At 38.7% G+C, this 20,763-nt stretch overlaps 2 pseudogenes; one reads left to right on the top strand and one right to left on the bottom strand.

The window, feature by feature from the left end:
- The first annotated feature begins 10,419 nt into the window (after positions 1-10,419).
- Positions 10,420-18,332, top strand: LOC127484815 (ATP synthase F(1) complex subunit gamma, mitochondrial pseudogene; annotated as a pseudogene).
- Positions 18,333-19,615: 1,283 nt separating this feature from the next.
- LOC100340791 (tubulin alpha-1C chain pseudogene) lies at positions 19,616-20,533 on the bottom strand (annotated as a pseudogene).
- Positions 20,534-20,763: the final 230 nt, after the last annotated feature.

Here is a 20,763-nt window from a genome sequence, read left to right as displayed (position 1 = left end):
CCCCAAAGGTAATCATTCTACTGACTTCTAATATCATACATGACTTTTGACTCCTTTTTAACCTTGTAGTTATGGAATTATAAAGTATATATATTTTGAATCAGATTTTTTTTGTTCAACAGTGTGAGATACATCTAATTGTCATACAGAGCTGTAATTTGTACTTCTGATTCAATATTACATTATGTTAAATATAATTATTTTATTTATTGCTAACATAATGATGATAATTTGGAACTATTATGAATAAAATATCTTGACTATTACTGTACAAACCTTATGATGATCATATACATTCACTCTATTGGATATATACCTGTTGGTGGAAATACTGGTTTAAGTATATGCTTAGCATTAGTTAATCCTGCCAGAAAGTTTTCCAAAGAGTTGAATTAACTAACACTTCTATAAGACTTACATGAGTCTTCATGAAAAACTGATACTGTCAGTCTTTTTAATTTTAGCTATTCTGATGGATATTTTGTGGTTAACAATCTGTCCTGATTACTGACACTGCCTTTATAAAATACTAAGAACATGTCCATGTTACCTGTCTATGTAAATTTCATTCATTCTTCAAGGCCTGCTTCAAGGGATATCTCATTCTTGGACTTTTCCTTAATTCCTCAGTCAAATTTACTCATTTCTTCACATTCACACATTTTCTGTACTTTTTATGGTACTTATCACAAGTCCTACATCTTTTTAAAATATTTATCTATTTATTTGAAAGGCAAAGTTAGAGAGAGAGAGAGAGAGAGATTGATTCCATTTGCTGATCCACTTCTCAAATGGCCACTATATCCCAGGCTGAGCCAAGCCGATGCCAGTAACCAGGAGTTTCATCTGGGTTTCCCACGTGGGTTATGGGGACCCACGTAGTTGGGGGCCATCTTCCACTGCTTTTCCCAGGCCATTAGTGGGGAGCTGGATAAGAAGTGAATCAGCTGGGATTGAATTGGTGCCCATATGGGATGCCAGCATTATAGGCAACAGCTTTCCTTGATATGCCACAACACTGGACACACTAAGTCTTACATGTTACATTTGCTGGCTCATTCCTCCAAATGCTTGTAACAGCCATGGGTGGTTCAGGCTGAAGCTGGAAGCCAGGAACTCTATCCAGGTCCTCCACATGTGTGATAGGGAACCAAATGTGGAGTCATCATTTGATGTCTCTCAGGATACATTAGCAGGAAGCTCAATCAGAGTTGGAGGAGGCAGGACTTGAACTATCACTTCTGTATGGATTGTAGACTTTCCAAGCAGTGGCTTAACCCACTATACCACAATACCTGCCATATATACTTAGGTTTTTAAGTTTTGGGTGATCATAATTAATATTTATAAATTTCTGAGACTCATAATTATACTATTCTGAAGTGATAATTCATTTCGCAAAGTTTTAGAACTGTAAATGGACTGAGTACTTATTGCATGTCAATCATCATTCTATAATCTATAGGAGCACAAAGATGGACATGTCAGGGTGCCTTCGCATAAAAATATGTTGATGATATGGAATGTGATTAATATTTTCTCAACAATCCCCCGATATGGGAGATTATTCTGAATAACCAGGTGAACCCTGTGTAGTTATAGTCTTTATAAGTGAGAGTAAAGAGAAAGTTAAAGGATTAACACTAGAGAGAAGATGTAAGGATGGAAGCAGAAGACAAAGGGGAGAGATAATGCTATCTTCAGATGGAGGTAGGGACTATAAGCCAAGAAACCCAGGTGGACGCTAGAAACAGGAAAAATCAAGGAAGTATATATATTCTTTTTGATCCTCTGGAAAGGACAAAGCTCTGCTTATATGTTTTTAGCCCAACAGGAATTCTGACATCTACAATAATAAGACTATAAATTTGTACTGCTTTAGAACATTAAGTTTAATGGTGATATTTTAACAATTGGAAATCTATAAAATGGTTTTCTGGAAGTTTATTACAAAACAATAGTTACTGATGATGGTGTTATGGCACAATGGGTGAAATTACTGCTTGCAACACCAGCATCCAATAGTGGAATGCTGATTCATGTCCAGCTACTCTGTTTCCAGTTCAGCTTCCTGCCAATGCTTCTGGGAAGACAGTGGACAATGGCCAAAGTTCCTAGGCCCTGCAAACCACGTGGAAATCCCAGATGGAGTTCCTGGTTCCTAGCATCAATGCGGTTCAGCCCTGGCTGTTGTGGCCATTTGGGACATAAACCAGTGGGAAGAAGGTCTCTCTTTCTTTCTGTTTCTGTCTGTCTCTCTCCCTCCCTCTCATTTTTCTGATGCTATGCCTTTCAAGTACATAAATAAATCTTCTTAAAAAGAGAAGTAATAACTGTTTAATAGTAATAATACAAGGCATTAAGATATGTCCAATCAGATATAAAAAGTAAAAATAATATGTAAAGATATGATGGCTAAGAACGTGCTAAAATTGACTATAAAAGACAAGAATCTTCACATGCATAAAGTCCATAATATCCCAGTCAAGATTAACAGTTTAAAAATGTCATGTACTAAAACTACAGAATACCAAAATCAAAGATCTTAAAAACAGGAAGGAAAAAAGATAGCAAATGCACAAAGACAAATAGTCTAAGAGCAGAGTTCTTAACAGATGGAAGACAGTTTGTTTCAAATTGCTGAGAGAAAAATAAATAAAAGTCTCTGAACCCAGATTTGTGTACCCAATAAAATTATTTTTTAAGAATAAGAGTGAATTAGAATATTTCAAATAACCAAGATAAGTTAATATTAATAAAACAAAAGAACAAAATTCAAAAAGTAAATGATTTCACAAGGAACAGCAGAGATACAAAAATAAAAAGCAAAGAAGAAATCAGAATACATGAGGCTGGTATTATAAAGCAGCAGACTGGGCCACTGCCTAGGATTCTGTCATCCCACATAAACACTGCTTTAAGTCTTGGCTGCTCCACTTCTGATTCAGGGTGCCTCCCAATTTGCCTGGGAAAGCAACAGAAGATGGTCCAAGTCCTTCTGCCACTGCCACCCATGTGGGAAACCTGGATGGAGATCCAGGCTCTTGAGTTTGGTCTGGACCAGTCTTGGCAATTGCAGCCAGCCATTTGGAAAGTAGACCAGTGATGGAAGATAAATCTTCCTCTCTCTCTATTTCTCTCTGTCTCCCTCGTCACTCTGCCTTTCAAATTAATAAAATAAAAGCTAAAAAAAGAAATGAGTAAACATTAAGATAAACCAAGTTTTTTGTCTGTAAAATATAACAATAAATATTATGTGATAATGCATGGCATGTATGCTAAAAATATAGCAATTAAATTTTGAACAGCACTAGCATGCAAATTGGTAGGAGTCAAAGAAATTAAAATATCTCAAAGCACTTGTGCCTTTGGGGAGTATGCTAATGTATTAAATCCATATATTATTAAGTAAGTATGCATGATAATATTACAACAGTAAGTATTAGAAGTATATAAATATAATGTTTAATTTTGCTACCAGTAGAGGGGAAATTCTATGGAAAAAATCTAACTTTTAAATATAAAAAAGAAAAAGATACACATAAAAAAGTAGAAATAAACAAAAGTAAAATCTAAAATGTAGAAATAACTCTAAATATATCCAGAATAAAACTAAGTATAAATTAACTAGCCTTATTTAAAAAACATACAGATCATCAGACTTTCAAAAAATCTAGCTAAAAGATTACATGAAACATAAAAACATTTAAAAGTTGAAAATATGGAACTGTGCAAAGATGCACTAGGAAATACTAGCTAATATAAATGAAAGATACTTATATTAGTATTGGACACAATAGGTTTTAAAGAATTCAAGAGGCCGACATTGTGACACAATGGGTTATGCTGCTACCTGTGACACCGGTATCCAATTTAGGTGATGATTCATTGATTATAGCTGCTCCACTTCCAATCCAGCTCCTTGCTGATGTGCCTGGGAAAGCAGTAGAGATGGCCCAAGTCCTTGGGTCTATCACCCATATGGGAGACTGGGAAGAAGTCCCTGGCTCCTGGCTTCAGCCTGGCCTAGCTCTGGCTGTAGTGCCCACTTGGGAAGTGAACCAGCAGATGAAAGATCTCTCTCTGTGTATCTCTTTTTTCTCTTCTCTTCTCTCTCTCTCCCTCCCTCCCTCCCTCTCTCTCTCTATAACTGTGCCTTTAAAAAAAGAAATTCAAAAATTCATGTTAAATAAAAATTATCTAATAGAGTAGAAATTCCTGTACAATAACAAAATCCAGTAGGAGAGTGTCCCTATTATATATCAAAATGATTGTTTACGTCTAATAATTCAGATTATAGGATTAGATCACATGGACTCTCAGAAACAGATTTGGATTTTATGATTGTACTAGCACTGAGAGCAGTAGGAATACATTATTAGATAAGTGATACTTGAATAACCAGTTAACCAGTTACCCATACTGGGGGGAAAACTGACCTCTAGCTTGCACAATTTGCAAAATTAAATTTCTAATGAATGTGAAAAACAAACATTTAGAAGTATTAAAGAAAATGCAGAAAAAATATCTTTAAGTTCCTAGATTTGGGAAGGATTCTGAAATGAGATGACATAAAAGAAGACACTGATCAATTTGACTGAAATCAGAATTAAGAACTTCTTTTTAATAAAGGATACCTTATAAAGATGAAGCAAAAATTTCCAGAAAATGTCTGTGATGCATATGATAGTAAAGGATTCATTGTATGTTTGCTTATAAAATTCCTCTAAAGAGAATGGCAAATAGTTTAATAGAAACGTAGGTAAGATATTTCACAGATGAGGAAATGCAAATGGAAAATAAACAGATGAAAATAATCCAACTTTTTTCCTACTCCAAAAAGTGCGATTGGTAGCTTATAAAAAGTCATTCTACTAGATTTAACAAAAAAAGTCTCTTCATACACCTTTTGGGAAGGGTCCAACAAAGCAAGATTTCAAGGACAAACGCATGATAAACACAAATTGATTATCAAAGAATAAAGCTTCTTATACTTTGCTCACACTTTTGTAAAAAGTCCTTTAGTAAACTGTGTAAAAAACATTTCTACAATGTGTATTAGAAACAGGTAAGTGAAGATCTGTAGCAGTGTTGTTGAAGATATTCCAAAGCCAAAATAACAATGTCTATCAACTGTAGGCTGGAAAGTCAAATCGTGCTATAGTCACCTGATGGACTATTATGCAAAATTGAAATGAGTGAACTGTACTTACTTTTTGTAACATAATGACTCATATAATACTGACACGGGAGGGATTGATAGGCACACTAGAGAAGATCTTCACTTGCCTCAGTCACAGCAACCTACAAGAACAAGAAAGCAGGGAGGGAAAGCTTCAGTAACGAAGCAAGGAAAACTGCAAACAGAACAGAGGCTCTGAAAATCAGTAAACAGAAAGGAACAAAGCAAGTCATTCCTACAGCTGCAGCTCCGGCCCTATCACCTTAGCTGGAGGGGATGTCATCTTGCCAAGAAAAGGTAAGTGGGGTATGTCACAAATCCTGACATTGCTGCAGAACAGCAGCCTTAACCTCAGGAGAAATTCACTATCCCCATTGACTTCACATCCAGTCTAGAAAGCTGACTGGGGTATGTGCGGTTCCTTTGCTTAAAAAGAGAGAGAGAGAGAGAGAAATACCCACCACCTATGTTTCCACCTTCTGCCTCCAATCTGCCACGTCTGAGCTGCTGTGTTAGAGCCATTGCTGAACTCTCTTCTGAATTAGGGAACTGAAAGCAGCCCCATTGCCACGAGAAGCCCCCAGGTAGCTTTCCAGGGAAAAAGTAGGCCCTTTGCATGTTATAGCTATAGATTTCTGAACAGAAGCTCAGGGGTCATGTTCACACACTATGCATGATCTGGGAAAGTTCCCCTCAGCTTCTTGGGATTTGGCAACACCAAAGCCCATAAAACATCCCATATGATTAGATCAAAGGATGCTCCCTTCTGTATATCCTAGTACGTGGTGCTTGATGCACAGAACAGAAGTCCCAGCATCACTCTTGCAAGTCCTATGGGAACTGGGTTCAGTTTTTCTCTGCCCTGCAGCTCTGGGATTGCTGGTATTGGTGCTAAAACCCCTGTAGTAACTCAGTCTCATGTGTGGTATCTGGAGGATCTTATCTTCATTCCTTTGCTTTTGGCTGGCAACTGTCAGTCTACAATCTCCAGAGTAACTGGCAGTCATCCAGTGGGACTTGGGAAAATAACCCACTACATCCTGCAGCTTTTGGACTGTGACTGTTAGTACTAAGTTCCTCAGAGTCACCAGAATCTACCCTGTGGAACTTGGTGAAGAATTTTCCTGTATTCCACCACTACAAACCAACACCTGTCAGTGCACAACCCTCATTATAACCTGTATTGACACTGTAGGACTGGGGCAAGGTCAACTTCTAATCCCACAGTTCTAGGACTAGGACCTTTAGTACTATACGACTGAGCATCAGTCACAACAACCTAGCTGGATCTGGGAACATGTGCATTAAAATCGCATAGACCCAGAGCCATAGCTGTTGGTGCTTCAAGCCCCATCATCACTCAGGCTTGCCTGGTGGCACAGGGGACATCCTCCTTTGTATCCCACAGCACCACTAATATGGCTATGGCCATCACAAACTCAAGTGTGATTGATATCCAAATCTCCAGTGACTGGAGATGCGCACCACAGAAAGCCCACATGAACTTCAAAGTCATGAACTCCATGAACTGTGGCATTGACAAATACTGATCACATTGATTATAGCTGAAGAAATCACTCAGAGGTTACACATCTGGGCTCCCCAGAACAAAAGCCAAAGCAACAACCCAAGTTATGTCTCACATTTTATCTAAACAAGTCTTTTCTAATGAAACCTACTCCAAAAAGAAGGAATTATTATACCATATGTAGAGATATCAATGTGTCTGGAAATGTGGATATTGAGACTCATGAAGAAGCAAGGAATCTTTTTTTTTTTTTTTTTTGACAGGCAGAGTGGACAGTGAGAGAGAGACAGAGAGAAAAGTCTTCCTTTGTCGTTGCTTCACCCTCCAATGGCCACCGCGGCCGGCGGCCGGCGCACGGCGCTGATCCGAAGGCAGGAGCCAGGTACTTATCCTGGTCTCCCATAGGGTGCAGGGCCCAAGCACTTGGGCCATCCTCCACTGCACTCCTGGGCCACAGCAGAGAGCTGGCCTGGAAGAGGGGCAACTGGGACAGAATCCAGCGCCCCGACCGGGACTAGAACCTGGTGTGCCAGCGCGCTGCAAGGCGGAGGATTAGCCTAGTGAGCCGCGACGCCAGCAAGGAATCTTGACACTTCCAAAAGAACACATTAATTATTCAGAAATACATTTTAAGGAAATATATGAAATCCCTGAAAAGAATTCAAAGACATGATCCTAAAAAACTCAATATGATGCAAGAGAATAAAGAAAGATCAGGCCGGCGCCGCAGCTCACTAGGCTAATCCTTTGCCTGTGGTGCCAGCACTCCGGGTTCTAGTCCCAGTTGGGGCACCAGTTCTGTCCCGGTTGCTCCTCTTCCAGTACAGCTCTCTGTTGTGGCCCGGAAAGTAGTGGAGGATAGCCCAAGTACTTGGGCCCTGCACCCACATGGGAGACCAGGGGGAAGCACCTGGCTCCTGGCTTCGGATCGGCACAGAGCGCCGGCTGTGGTGGCCATTTGGGGGATGAACCAATGGAAGGAAGACCTTTCTGTCTCTCTTTCTCTAACTCTGCCTGTCAAAAAAAAAAAAAAAAAGATCAGTTAAATAAAAGAGGAAAAATATATGATATGAATGAAAAATTCAAGAAAGATACAAAAATAATTTAAAAAATAAGACATTTTGGAGAACGAATACTTCAATCAATGAAATAAAATATATAATTAAAGAGTTTCAACAACAGAATAGACCAGGGGAAAGAAATAATTTCCGATCTTTAAGATAAGACTTTTGAAATAACCAAGTCAGACAAAAAAGGAAGGGAAGAAGTAAAAAGAATGAAGAAAGCCTGAAAGACATATAAAATGTCATTAAATGAACAAATATTTGTATTATAGGGATAACTGAAGAAGACAACTAGAAAAAAAAGGCATTTTGAACTTATGAAATGAAGGAATAGCTGAACACTTTGAAGCCTTGAAAGAGACATGGGTATTTACACACAGGAAGCTCAAAGGACTCCAATCAAACTAAATTAAAAAAAAAAAAAGATATTCTTCAAGGCATAATATACTCAAATTTTCAAAAGTTAAGGACAAAAAGAGATTCCTAAAGACAGTGAGACAAAAAGACATGTTACATATAAAAGAAAACCCATTAGACGAACAGCAGACTTCTCTGCACAAATCCTAAGGCCAGAAAAGCGTGGGATAATATATTCAAGGGCTTTAAAGGAAAAAGACTTCCAACCAAGAATAGTATATCCAGCTTAGCTATCCTTTTGAAGTGAAGTTGAAAATAAAGTATTTCCCAGAGAAACAAAAACTGAGAGAATTCAGACCACCAAATAACCCTTACAAAGAAATCCTGAAGGGAGTCCCACATTAGATCATGAAAATGCATGACAACACAAAATTCACTAACAGAGCAAACACAATCAATTATCCATTGACAAAATGACAAAAGTTAGTTCTTACTTGTCAATATTAACCTTGAATGTAAATTCATTAATTTGACTTAATGAATAAAAAAGTGTGACTCAACATTATGCTGCCTAAAAGACACTCACTTCACAGGTAGAGATACACAGAATAAAAGTAGAGTATTGAAACTAGATGCACCATGCAAATGGCAACTTAAAAAAGCTAGAGTAGCTATCCTCATATGAGGTAAACTTTAAATGAAAAACCATAAAAAGAGACAAAGAAGCTTACTATATATTGATTAAAGGATCAATTCACCACATTGATGTAGCAATTATACACACACACACACACAAATATGCACCCAATACAAGGCTATACACATATATAAAACAAATATTATTACATACCTTCACATAGACTCAAATGCAATAGTAATGGGGGATTTCAACACCATACTGCCATCAATGGAAAAATCATCCAAGCAAAAACTCAAGAAAACCTTAACAGGCTAGAATCATACTATTAAGCAAATGAATCCAAAAGTCACTTTCAGAACATTTCATCCAGCGCCTACATAATGTACATTCCCCTCATCAGCACATGGAATATATCCTAGGATATACCATATATTATGCCCAAATCAAGTCTCAGTAAGTTAAAAAAACAGAAATCACAACATGTATATTCTCAACCATAAAAGAATAAAACTAAAAATCAGCAACAATGATAGAAAATTTACAAATACATGAAAACTGAACAACATGTTCCTGAAAAACCAATGGATCACTGAAGAAATAACAAAGGAAATGGAAAAATTTCTGAAACAAATGAAAAGGAAAACCAGTGTCTAATGAAAACAATGAATCAAAACCAGTAGGATAGAGCAAAAGCACTATTAAGAATGAAGTTTATATGAGTGCTTACATTTAATATTAGAAATATTTCAAGTAAACAATCCAATTTTGCATCTCAAGAACTTAGTAAAACAGGAGCAAAAAAAACTTCAAATTAACAGGAAACAAGAAATATTAAGAATCAGGGCAAAAATAAATGAAATTGAAAGTTAAAAAATACCAAAGACTAACAAAATAAAAATCTTTTTGAAAAGATGTACAAAATAAACAAAGCTTTAGGCAGCCTAAACAAAGAAAAAGGAGTAAAAACTCAAATAAATAAAATTAGAGGGATTGGCACTGTGGCATAGTGGGCTAAGCCTCTACCTACAGGTGCTGGCATCCCACATAGGTGGCGGTTCATGTCCTGGCTGCTCCTCTTCCAATTGGCTCTCTGCTAAGACCTGGGAAAGCAGTGGAAGATGGCCCAAGTGCTTGTGCTCCTGGGAGACCAGGAAGAAGCTCCTGACTCTTGGCTTCGGATTCGCTCTTTTCTATCTCTCCCTCTCTGTCTGTAACTCTATTCTCAAATAAATAAATAAAAATCTTTTTAAAAATTAGATGAGAAGGGAGACATTAAAATTGAATTACAGAAATGCACAGGGTCAAAAGAAACTATTGTAAACAACTATATGCTAACAAATAACAAATTGGAAAACCTCAAAGAAATGAGCGAATTCTTGACTATATATAGCCTACCATAAATAATTCAAAAACACACAGAAAATCTAAAAAAAAAAAAATCCACCTAATTACAAGTAATGAGTTTGAAGCTGTAATTGAAGCTATACTTGAAAGTATCCCATTAAAAAGTCCAAGACTTGGATTCTACAAACCTGAATTCTACAAACATTTAAGAATGAACTAATTACAATACTCTTCAAACTACTGCAAAATATTGAAAAGAGAGGAACTCCGGAAAACTCTCATACCCAAAACAAACAGACACAACATGAAAAGAAAACTACAGATCAACGTCCTTGAACGTAGGTTTAAAAATTCTCAACAGAGAATTGGCAATCCAAATCCAACGCTACGTCACAAAGATCATACATCATAAGCAAGTGAGATTTTTTTCCCTGGGATGTAAATGTGGTTGAACATTCGCAAATCAATGAATGTCACAAATCACATGAACATAACGAAGAACAATAGTGTGATCATCTCAGTAGATGCAGAGAGAGCATTTGATAAGATTCAGCATAACTTCATGTTATTAATCCCTCAACAAGTAGGTATAGAAGGAATATACCTCAATATGATAAATGCTATCCATGACAAAGCAACAAATAATGTTGTACTGAATGCAGAAAAGCTGAAAGAATTTCTCCTCGGATCTGGAACAAGACATGGGTGTCTACTTTCACCAATCTTATTCAATGTAGAATAAAAAGTATTAGCAAGAGCAATTAGGAAAGAGATAGAAGTAAAGGGCATCAGAATTGACAAAGATGAGCTAAAAATATCTATGTTTGTAAATGGCATGTTTTTGTATATGGAAAAGCCTAAACGCATCATCAAAACCTGTTAGAAGTGATAAACGAATTCAGTGAAGTTTCAGGATACAAAATCAACATACAAAAACAGCATTTTTTATGCACTACTAATAATGTTAAGAAGAATCAACAAAGAAATCCCATTCACAATAGCTACACAAAACAAATATTTAGGGATAAATTAAGCCAAATAAATGAACCATCTCTATAATGAAAATTATGAAACATTGATGAAAGTAATCATTAAGGGCATAAAAATGGAAAGATATTCCTTCTTCATAAGTTGGAAGAATTAATATGGTTAAAATGTCCATACTACCTAAAGGAATATACAGATTCAATGAAATTGCTGTCAAAATCTGAATGACATTTTTAAATAATTAGAAAAAATCCTAAAATTCATATGGAACCACAAAAGACCCAGGAAAATTAACATGAGTCTGAGCAAAATAATAATAATAATAAACTGAAGGCATCACAATACCTCATTTCAAAGTATACTACAAAGAGTATGGTATTGGCATAAAAGCCAGCACATAGATAAATAGATCAGAAGAGACAGTTCAGAAATGAACCCACTTACATACAGCCAAATGATTTTGACAAAGGTGCCAAGAACAGATATTTGAGAAAGGATAGTCTTTTCAACAAATGATGCTGACAAAACTTGATATACATACGTAGAAAAATGAAATTAGATCCTTACCTCTCACCACATACAAACTCATCTTACGATGGGTTAAAGGCTTAAATGTATGACCTGAAACTATGACATTGCTAGAAGAAAACAGGGGAAACACTTCAAGACATTGATGAAGTCAATGACTTCCTAGATAAGACACAAAAGTGCAGACAACAAAAACAAAACTAGAAAAATGGTATTATGTGAAACTCAGAAGCTTCAGAAAAGCAAATGAAACAACCAATACAGTGAAGGGGCAGCTAAACATAATAGGAGAAAATATATGCCAGCTACTTATCTGACAAAGGATCAATATCCAGATAATGCCAGCAACTCAAAAAATGTGACAGCAATAAAACAATCAACCCAGTTAAGAAATGGGCAAGGATTCAGAATTGACAGTTCTTTTTTATTTCATTATTTATGTGAAAGTCAGAGTCAGAGAGAGAGAATGAATACCTCTGTCTCCATCTCTTCCCACCAGTATCTCTCCATCTCTCTGTAACTCTACCTTTCAAATAAATAAATCTTTAAAAAAAGAATGATGCACTACTACAGTTTTAATAATCTGTGGTTTTTTTTTTAATTCACTAAAAATGATTTCATTTGTTTATTGTTTATAGCCCTGCTGCTTGTCACGGGGCAGCAGGTCCGATAGAGCTCCTCAGGGCCAGCCTGTGGAGCTCAGGGGCCAAGCGGAATGATGAGTGTTGGCGGCAAAGGAACCACACCAGAGCCAGGAGATCAGTCAACGCCCAGGGTGCAGCCTGGTTCTTAACTTTATTGGGAGGGGAAGAGCTTTTATAGACACAGAAAGGGGGCTGTCCAGGGCACAAGGGAACCGAGCCAACCAGCTGAAAGGTAAGGCAGCACACGAGCCGGGCACGACCTCAAGGGCCTATCACAGCCGAGGACACATACTGTTCATGAATACGGAAGTCTCCTGTCAGGCTAGGTACCTCCCCCGGAGGCCATCTTGGATTGTTGGAAATGCTGAGTCACTGGGATGCGGAAGTGCGGCAAACTCAAGCAAAGGCTTAGCGGCCTTTTCGATTGAAGCCCCCCCCCCCCCACATAGCCCTTCCACTGAACTATGTTTTTTTTTTTAATTGTTGAACTTTTATTTAATGGAGCATTAAGCCTATGACTATAATCTAAATTAAAAACATGTTATCTCAAAAAATAAGAAAGAACTAATGAAAGAAAGGAAGGAAAGAAAGGGAGGGAAGAAGGAAGGGAAGTATCATTATATTTTAAAATTGTGTCTATGAACTACTTTGAATATGTTCTCTTTGCATTAATATTACATTAACATGAAAATTGATTAGAATTGTACTATAGTAAATATTATGAATTTGCTGTGACCCTGAGAATCTAATGTATTAAAAAAGTCCTTTAAAATGAAATAAAATTTAAAAAGAACATATTCAATGTGTATTTATGTTAGCAACCATAAATCAAACAACTGTAAACACATCATTCTAATTAATAGCTAGAACTTATGAATATTATACCCATCTAATATCATTCTCCTGTTATTTGCAATGGCAATCACTATCCTGCCTTTGTGCTTATCAGTTCAGTGTTTTCTTTTTTAGTTTTTTCATGTGTAAATCAATTTCTCCAAAGCATTACTTGATTTTTTTAAGTTTTAAGCTTAGTAAAAATTATATCATACTTCAAGAAGCTTCTGAGTTTTTTCTTGTTAAACTCAGTGCTATATTTCTTTTTCAACTTTTGATTTCAGAGTAGTTTTAAATTTACTATACAAAAATTGTGAACTAATGCAGACTTTCCATATACTCCACATCCAGCCTCCCCTCTTGTTAACATCTTACATATTTGTCACAATCTAGAAATGACACTTCATTTCCCCTATTATTAACATGTCATATTAGTGTATTTGTCACTATAAATGAACCACACCCAATTTCCTCTATTTTTATGTATCCAATCTTACTGTGTCCCTCCTACCCATCCCACTTCTTGAGTAGTCAATATTCTATGTTCACATTGAAGAAAATTGTAAAAGGCTTTTATGTCTAGCTATAGACTTGGCCCTGAAGATGATACCATCAGCATGAAAAAACTCATATCCCACAAGGAGTATGAAGTTAATCATACTAAAGAGAGTAGAATCATTGCGGCAAAGAAAGAAATCAGGTACATTTTTTGGTTTGGCCAATATGGGTCCTAAGATTTTCTGAAAAGTCCTTCCCACACCACGCCTGCCAGCATCTACAGCTCCAGATCCAAATTTCCTTATCATTTCTGTTGTAGCCTAGGTAATGTGCTAGAACTTTTTTTATCAGAAGGAAAGCATACATTCTTCCACTTTGTTGGATACTCCAAAGAAAGCTGATAGATGTTAGACTTTCTGGTTATTACTATACAGCCCATTTTGTTTTGCTTTTGGCAATATTAACTCATGTTAAAATGAGAAATGAAACCTGCCTGCCCCCATTCCCATTATTTTACCGTTTCTTTCCTCACAGAAGGGTAATTCCTATTTTATATTAACTATGCCCTGATATCCCTGTGGTGGTCAAATAAGGAGGTCTCTTTTGTACTGTAAGATCATGTTTTATAGGACATGTAAAGGATAACCCAAGACCCTCCCAGACTAAACGTTTTTCTCAGAGTTCTTTTGGGCATCTATGATCTAAAGAGGGAAGTATGCTGGTGTTAAGGTGAACAGGAAGAGAAAAAAGGAAATGACTCCAGCCAATGTAACCACAGCAGAAAACTTTTGCACTCCATTTTATTTGCATTTTTTCAAAAAATATTTATTTATCTATTTGAAATGCAGAGTTACATAGAGAGAAGTGGAGAGAGAGTGAGAGAGAACAAGAGAGAGAGAGAGAATCTTCCATCGCTGGTTCAACTTCCCACATGGTTGCAACAGCCAGGGCTGGGCCAAGCTGAAGCCAGGAGCCAGAAACTTCTTCCAGGTCTCCCATGTGCTGCAAGAGCCCAAACACTTGGTCCATCTTCCATTGCTGTTGCAGGCACATTAACGGGGGCTGAATCAGAAGTGGAGCAACCAGGACTTGAAGTGGAACTCATATAGAATATCAGTGTCCCAAGTGGTGGCTTAACCCATTGTGCAACAACATTGCCCCCTTGTCCTCTTTTTGGTGGATATTCTTTGTAATATTACCCCCAGAACATCAGCAGCCTCCAGATATCTTACCCCCACTCACCACTGGACTTTCCCATACCATGCTCTAGGGTTTCTCCTCACATAATCACATAGGCTCCCTTCAAAAATTGCCTTTTCTAGATCTGTTTTCCATAGGTTCCTTGACTTCCCTAGATTAATAGTAGTCTTTGGGGGCTGAGAACTGCATGATTTGTTTCATATATGAAAGAATATAAGGATGCATCATAGATAAAGTGGGCAGTGGAATAAAATTTATTAACAAAGCAAAAGAATATACTCCAGAGGAGTTGCAGGCATGCTCTAGAGTGAACTGCCACCCATGAAGTTCAGGATCATTTTTTTATGTGATGTGGAGACATATAGGGGTGGTGTGTGCAGTTTTCCAGGAATTTGGTGGATGGAGGCTACCAGGAATTTGGTGACTGCCAATTTCCTAGCCTTTTTTGGAAGTCTCAGAAGTGTCACAACATCAGGTACATATGGGAGTTAGAATGTCAAACATGGTAATATTATTAAGATATTATAACGGGCCAAAGGTCATCACAGGGACTTAGTTACCATCAATATTGGATATTTTTATTCAGCACTGGTTCTATGTGGCAGCTTTGCTACAATAACAATGGGTGTTAACAATGGGATTCATTTTAGAGAAAGGACTGGAGAAGGAGAAAAGTGTGGTGATGTATTTCTTCTGACTCTTTCTCTGAACCCCATCTTCTTACCTATAATACTAGTAGCTTCTAGGTTAATTAGACAGGAGAGTCAAGTTAATGCATTATCAACCACATAATACAATGCCTTGTATTAAATATATATCTACAGAGAGTCTTAATTAGCAGATTAATCTCACAGGCCAATACAGAGCTCTTTTAGATAAGATCAGAAAGACTGTTTTCCAGGACAATTGGAAATAACAGGAGATGGATGTATTAGCCCTATAATGGTTATTTATTCCCACATTAAGTGGCTAATGTACATTGACATTGGTGGTAGGGTGAGAGAGTTTTGTTAACAAAATGAGGGATCCAGGCTGATGAAGTCTCTCTCACCATATAGATGCACCATTTGGAACATGTGACCTTCAAGGTCACCATGGAACAAAGTAGCAGGATAGAGTGGGCACACTCATTTTTATCTGCTTCAGCCTACAAGTGAAAGACTGCAACTCAATTCGGAGTCATATGGTTAGAACTAGGCACATGGCTCAATCTAATCACAAAGCAAGTTGAGAAATAGCGGGAAACACACTGAGTTTTTAGTGAGCACTATTATCTGACACGTATCTGATTAACCGCAGGGCTTTTGTTTTGATGAATGGCAGTTAGAAGTTTGGAACTAGGGCTAACTTATTGGAGACAGTAAAGGAGATTTTAAGAGGTTCCCTACACAGTATTCAACATCACCCTTAAACACACTTATACACAGAAAGTCTTATTTTGAAAATCTGTCAAATTAATACTGGCCAGATCACTACATGTTTTGATACGGACTTGGTCCATTTCTGGCAGTAGGGAAGCAGGCAAAGTCGCGTGCAATAGTAAAAGAAACAGAGGGCTGGTCATTTTGAACAGTGGCCCTGAACAGCAAATCATGGCTTTGTGGTTCATCTCATTGAGTCTTACTAGAGTAATAATTGGGGTTTCAACAGAAATGCAAAGAGAAAGGAATGAATTCCCTCTTGCCATGGAGGAAAATAAAAGTGAACTGAATTACTTTATTCCAAAGTCAAGAAAAAATATATATCTGCATTTTTAACAGGGTCTCAGAGAAAGATTAAGGTTTAAAGCACATTTATAAGTTACAAATGGTCACATCTGAAGCAGCAGGAAGGTAAAGACTGTTAATTGTAAAGACTGAGGAAATCATGGCACTCTTCATGTCTCATGAGCGAATCTCTGTGAGTACAAGATAACTCTTGTTCAGTGTGACTTAAATCACACTACATTCAAAGCAATCTGTGCTGTTTATACAGGTTCCAGTCAGCGTGCTTCACTTAAGATTCTCATTCATGAAGAGACATTAATACTTTGCAGCCAGAAAATCCACAGTTTCTAGATATTAAAGTAACTTCCAAAGTTAGGGACCTTAAACGGTTAAAAATACACCTTAATTTATGACATTTAACAGTTTGAGTTTTTACATTCCTCGGTGAGAACTGTATACTCCTCCCATTGGCCTGGGCCTGTCTTCTTTAGTATGATAAAGGTGCTAACAGGACATGCAGCAATATCATTAGTTATGTGCAATTTGCCTAGTTTCAAAAGTGACTAAAGCTGTTTAAAATGAAAGGGACACCATTGGGGCCAGCGCTGTGGTGCAGCAGGTTAACGCCCTGGCCTGAAGCGCCGGCATCCCATATGGGCACCGATTCAAGTCCCGGCTGCTCCTCTTCAGATCCAGCTCTCTGCTATGGCCTGGGAAAGCAGTAGAAGATGGCCCAAATCCTTGGGCCCCTTCACCTGTGTCGGAGATCTGGAGGAAGCCCCTGGCTTCTGGCTTCGGGTGGGCGCAGCTCTGGCATTTGCGGCCATCTGGGGAGTGAACCAGCGGATGGAAGACCTCTCTCTGTCTCTACCTCTCTCTGTAACTCTTTCCAATAAATAAAATAAATCTTAATAAAATAAAATAAAATGAATACCACAAAAGAGAACACTACAAAAGCACTAGGTGAAGGACCACAGGTTGTTAGCATACACACAGTGAGGTCTGTCTGCCTGACCTGCAAAAAGACATCACTGGGCTGTTGGCCTGGGCCTTGGAGCCACAGTGGATCCAAGTTCAAAATACTGCAACGTTAAAAGCTATTAACAGGTGGCTAAAGTCAATCAAGCACTTAGAATACAGAAAATTACCAAGTCTAGGAATGTGATCAAAGCAGCAAAATATGCCTGAACAGAGAGGGAGCTGAACTGACTTAAGTATGAGAAATTGGAATCTTTAGCTTTGTATGAAACATCTTATATTAAGATGCCTAGAGACAAGAAGAAATATCTCCTTGTTAGAATTTCTGCAGATTGAGGGCTTTGTGCTGCTGTTCATTCCTTGGTTGCTAAACATTGATTGCAGCAATGGAAAAGATACACTTATTGTATATGGTGACAAAATCAGGGGTATAATTTATAGGACTCATTCTGACTAGTTTCTGATGGCATTCAAATAAGTAGAAAAAAAGTCTCCTACTTCTGGACATATATCAGTGTCCCTGAATTATTAAATTCTAGATATGAGGTAGGGTAGACTATCTTTAATCAGTTCAGGTGTGTCATATCTGATACAATGAAAGAAAAGCCCATTATTTCCCTTAATAGCATTTCAAGTGCTATTACCAAGAATACAGTGTAGCCAGTGTCAAGTACTACTCTCTGAAGGAGTCCATCACTAGTGAGCAGAGTGCTACGGACAACACCAAGCAACACCATGTCTGAGATGATTGACAAATTGAATTTAATATTCAACTGTACCACCAAGCTGTCATCACATAAGAGGTGACTGAAAATATCTTGGGGGCTAGAGCTTTGGATTGATGAATATGAAGGTCCACCTTTAGAGGAGAGGGAAAGAAGGAAAATTTGGGCCGGCGCCGCGGCTCACTAGGCTAATCCTCCGCCTTGCGGCGCCGGCACATGGGGTTCTAGTCCCGGTCAGGGCGCCGGATTCTGTCCCGGTTGCCCCTCTTCCAGGCCAGCTCTCTGCTGTGGCCAGGGAGTGCAGTGGAGGATGGCCCAGGTGCTTGGGCCCTGCACCCCATGGGAGACCAGGAAAAGCACCTGGCTCCTGGCTCCTGCCATCGGATCAGCGCGGTGCGCTGGCCGCAGCGCGCCGGCCACGGCGGCCATTGTAGGGTGAACCAACGGCAAAGGAAGACCTTTCTCTCTGTCTCTCTCTCTCACTGTCTACTCTGCCTGTCAAAAAAAAAAAAAAAAAAAAAGGAAAATTCACCCAGCTGATTTTGTTTTTAGCTTACTGCTACCTTTGTCAGGAAAACATACACACACACACACACACACACACACATTTAGTCCATTGTTGGAATTACTAAAGACAGCGAGATATTTGGAAATTGTTTTACAATAAACAGTTTACAGTAAGAAAAAAAGAGGAAAGGTTAGTATGTGTATTTCGCAGGAGTTGGGTGGATGACTTACTTAGGAAGATAACAAGGAAGAAAAATAACTTCAGAAAATCTAGGCGAAGGGCTAAGTTTTATAGCACAAAACATTTTTCTTAGCTTTGTGGAAGCCAAAGCAGAAGGCAAAATATGATGACTTCTGCAACTCTTTTTCTGATAAAAAGAAGTAAACCAGATGTCATTGGCATTTTTAAAAATCCCCAGCATCATCGCTCTTTTTTAATTGTAAGAGTACTCTGCGGGGCCAGCACTATGGTGTAGTGGGTAAAGCCACTGCCTACAGTGCTGACATCCCATATGGGTGCAGGTTCAAGTCCCGGCTGCTCCACTTCCGATCCAGCTCTCTGCTATGGCCTGGGAAAGCAATAGAAGGTGGCCCAAGTCTAGACCCGAAAGAAGCTCCTGGCTCCTACTTTTGGATTGGCGCAGCTCTGGCCATCGCAGCCATTTGGCAAGTGAACCAGTGGATGGAAGACCTCTCTCTGTCTCTGTGTGTGTGTGTGTGTGTGTGTCCCTCTCTCTCTATGTGTACGTAACTCTGACTTTCTAATAAACAAATAAATAAATATTTTTTTAAAAAAAGAGTACTCTTTTTTTTTTGACATTTAACATGCAAACATCACTTTTATTGACAGCTTCACAAGACACAGACAGACAACAGCAGTGTGTTCAGACAGGTTAATATTCCTCACCCTCGTCCTCTCCCTCGGCACTGTCTGCTCCAACCTTCTTGTAATCATTCTCCAGGGCAGCCATGTCCTCATGAGTTTCAGAAAACTCTCCCTCCTCCATGCCCTCCCCCATGTACCAGTGAACAAAGGCATGCTTGTGGTCCAGGCGAGCCCAGGCCTCAGCCACGGCTGTGCTGTTGCGCAGCATGCACACAGCTCGCTGCACCTTGGCCAGGTCTCCACCGGGCACCACCGTGGGAGGCTGGTAGTTAATGCCAACCTTGAAGCCAGTGGGGCACCAATCCACAAACTGGATGCTGTGCTTGGTCTTGATGGTGGCAATGGCAGCATTGACATCTTTGGGAACCACATCACCACGGTACAGCAGGCAGCAAGCCATGTATTTACCGTTGCAAGGGTCACATTTCACCATCTGGTTAGCCGTGTCAAAGCAGGCATTGGTGATCTCTGCTACAGAAGGCTGTTCGTGGTAGGCTTCCTTAGCAGAGATGACGGGGGCGTATGTGGCCAGAGGGAAGTGGATGTGGGGGTAGGGCACCAGGTTGTTCGGGAATTCTGTCAGATCAACATTCAGGGCTCTATCAAACTGCAGGGAAGCCATGATGGAGGACACAATCTGGCTAATAAGGCAGTTCAGGTTAGTGTAGGTTGGGCGCTTGATAGCGAGGTTTCTATGACAGATGTCATAGATGGCCTCATTGTCTACCAAGAAGATTCAATCAGAGAACTCTAGGGTGGTATGGGTGGTGAGGATGGAGTTGTAAGACTCCACCACAGCTGTGGAAACCCGAGGGGCTGGGTAGATAAGGTAGATAAGGGGTAAGACCCCTTGCCTCTTATTCTTTATGTTTTGAGTGAGTCTACCAGTCTCTACTCTGTCTTCACGAGTGGGCCTAAATGCCATGTTGATGACTCAATTTTTTCTGTCCCTGTTCTACAACGCTTGGTTCAGGTACAGTTAAATTAAGAAGTCAAACCAATGAGATTCAATATTGAAACTTACAGCTAGACAAATAGGAGCCTAGAGTTCATGGAGGCACAATGGCAACTTGTAATTGTGTAATGTCAAAATAATGGGAGTAGGGCAGAGAAATTAATGTCATGCATATAGCTTTCAGAAATGTTATTTATCTA

Source organism: Oryctolagus cuniculus, chromosome X (assembly GCF_051225735.1).
Source record: "Oryctolagus cuniculus isolate XC-2025 breed Fujian yellow rabbit chromosome X, ASM5122573v1, whole genome shotgun sequence".
Taxonomy (NCBI): Eukaryota; Metazoa; Chordata; class Mammalia; order Lagomorpha; family Leporidae; genus Oryctolagus; species Oryctolagus cuniculus.
This window is presented reverse-complemented; position numbering and strand designations above follow the sequence as displayed.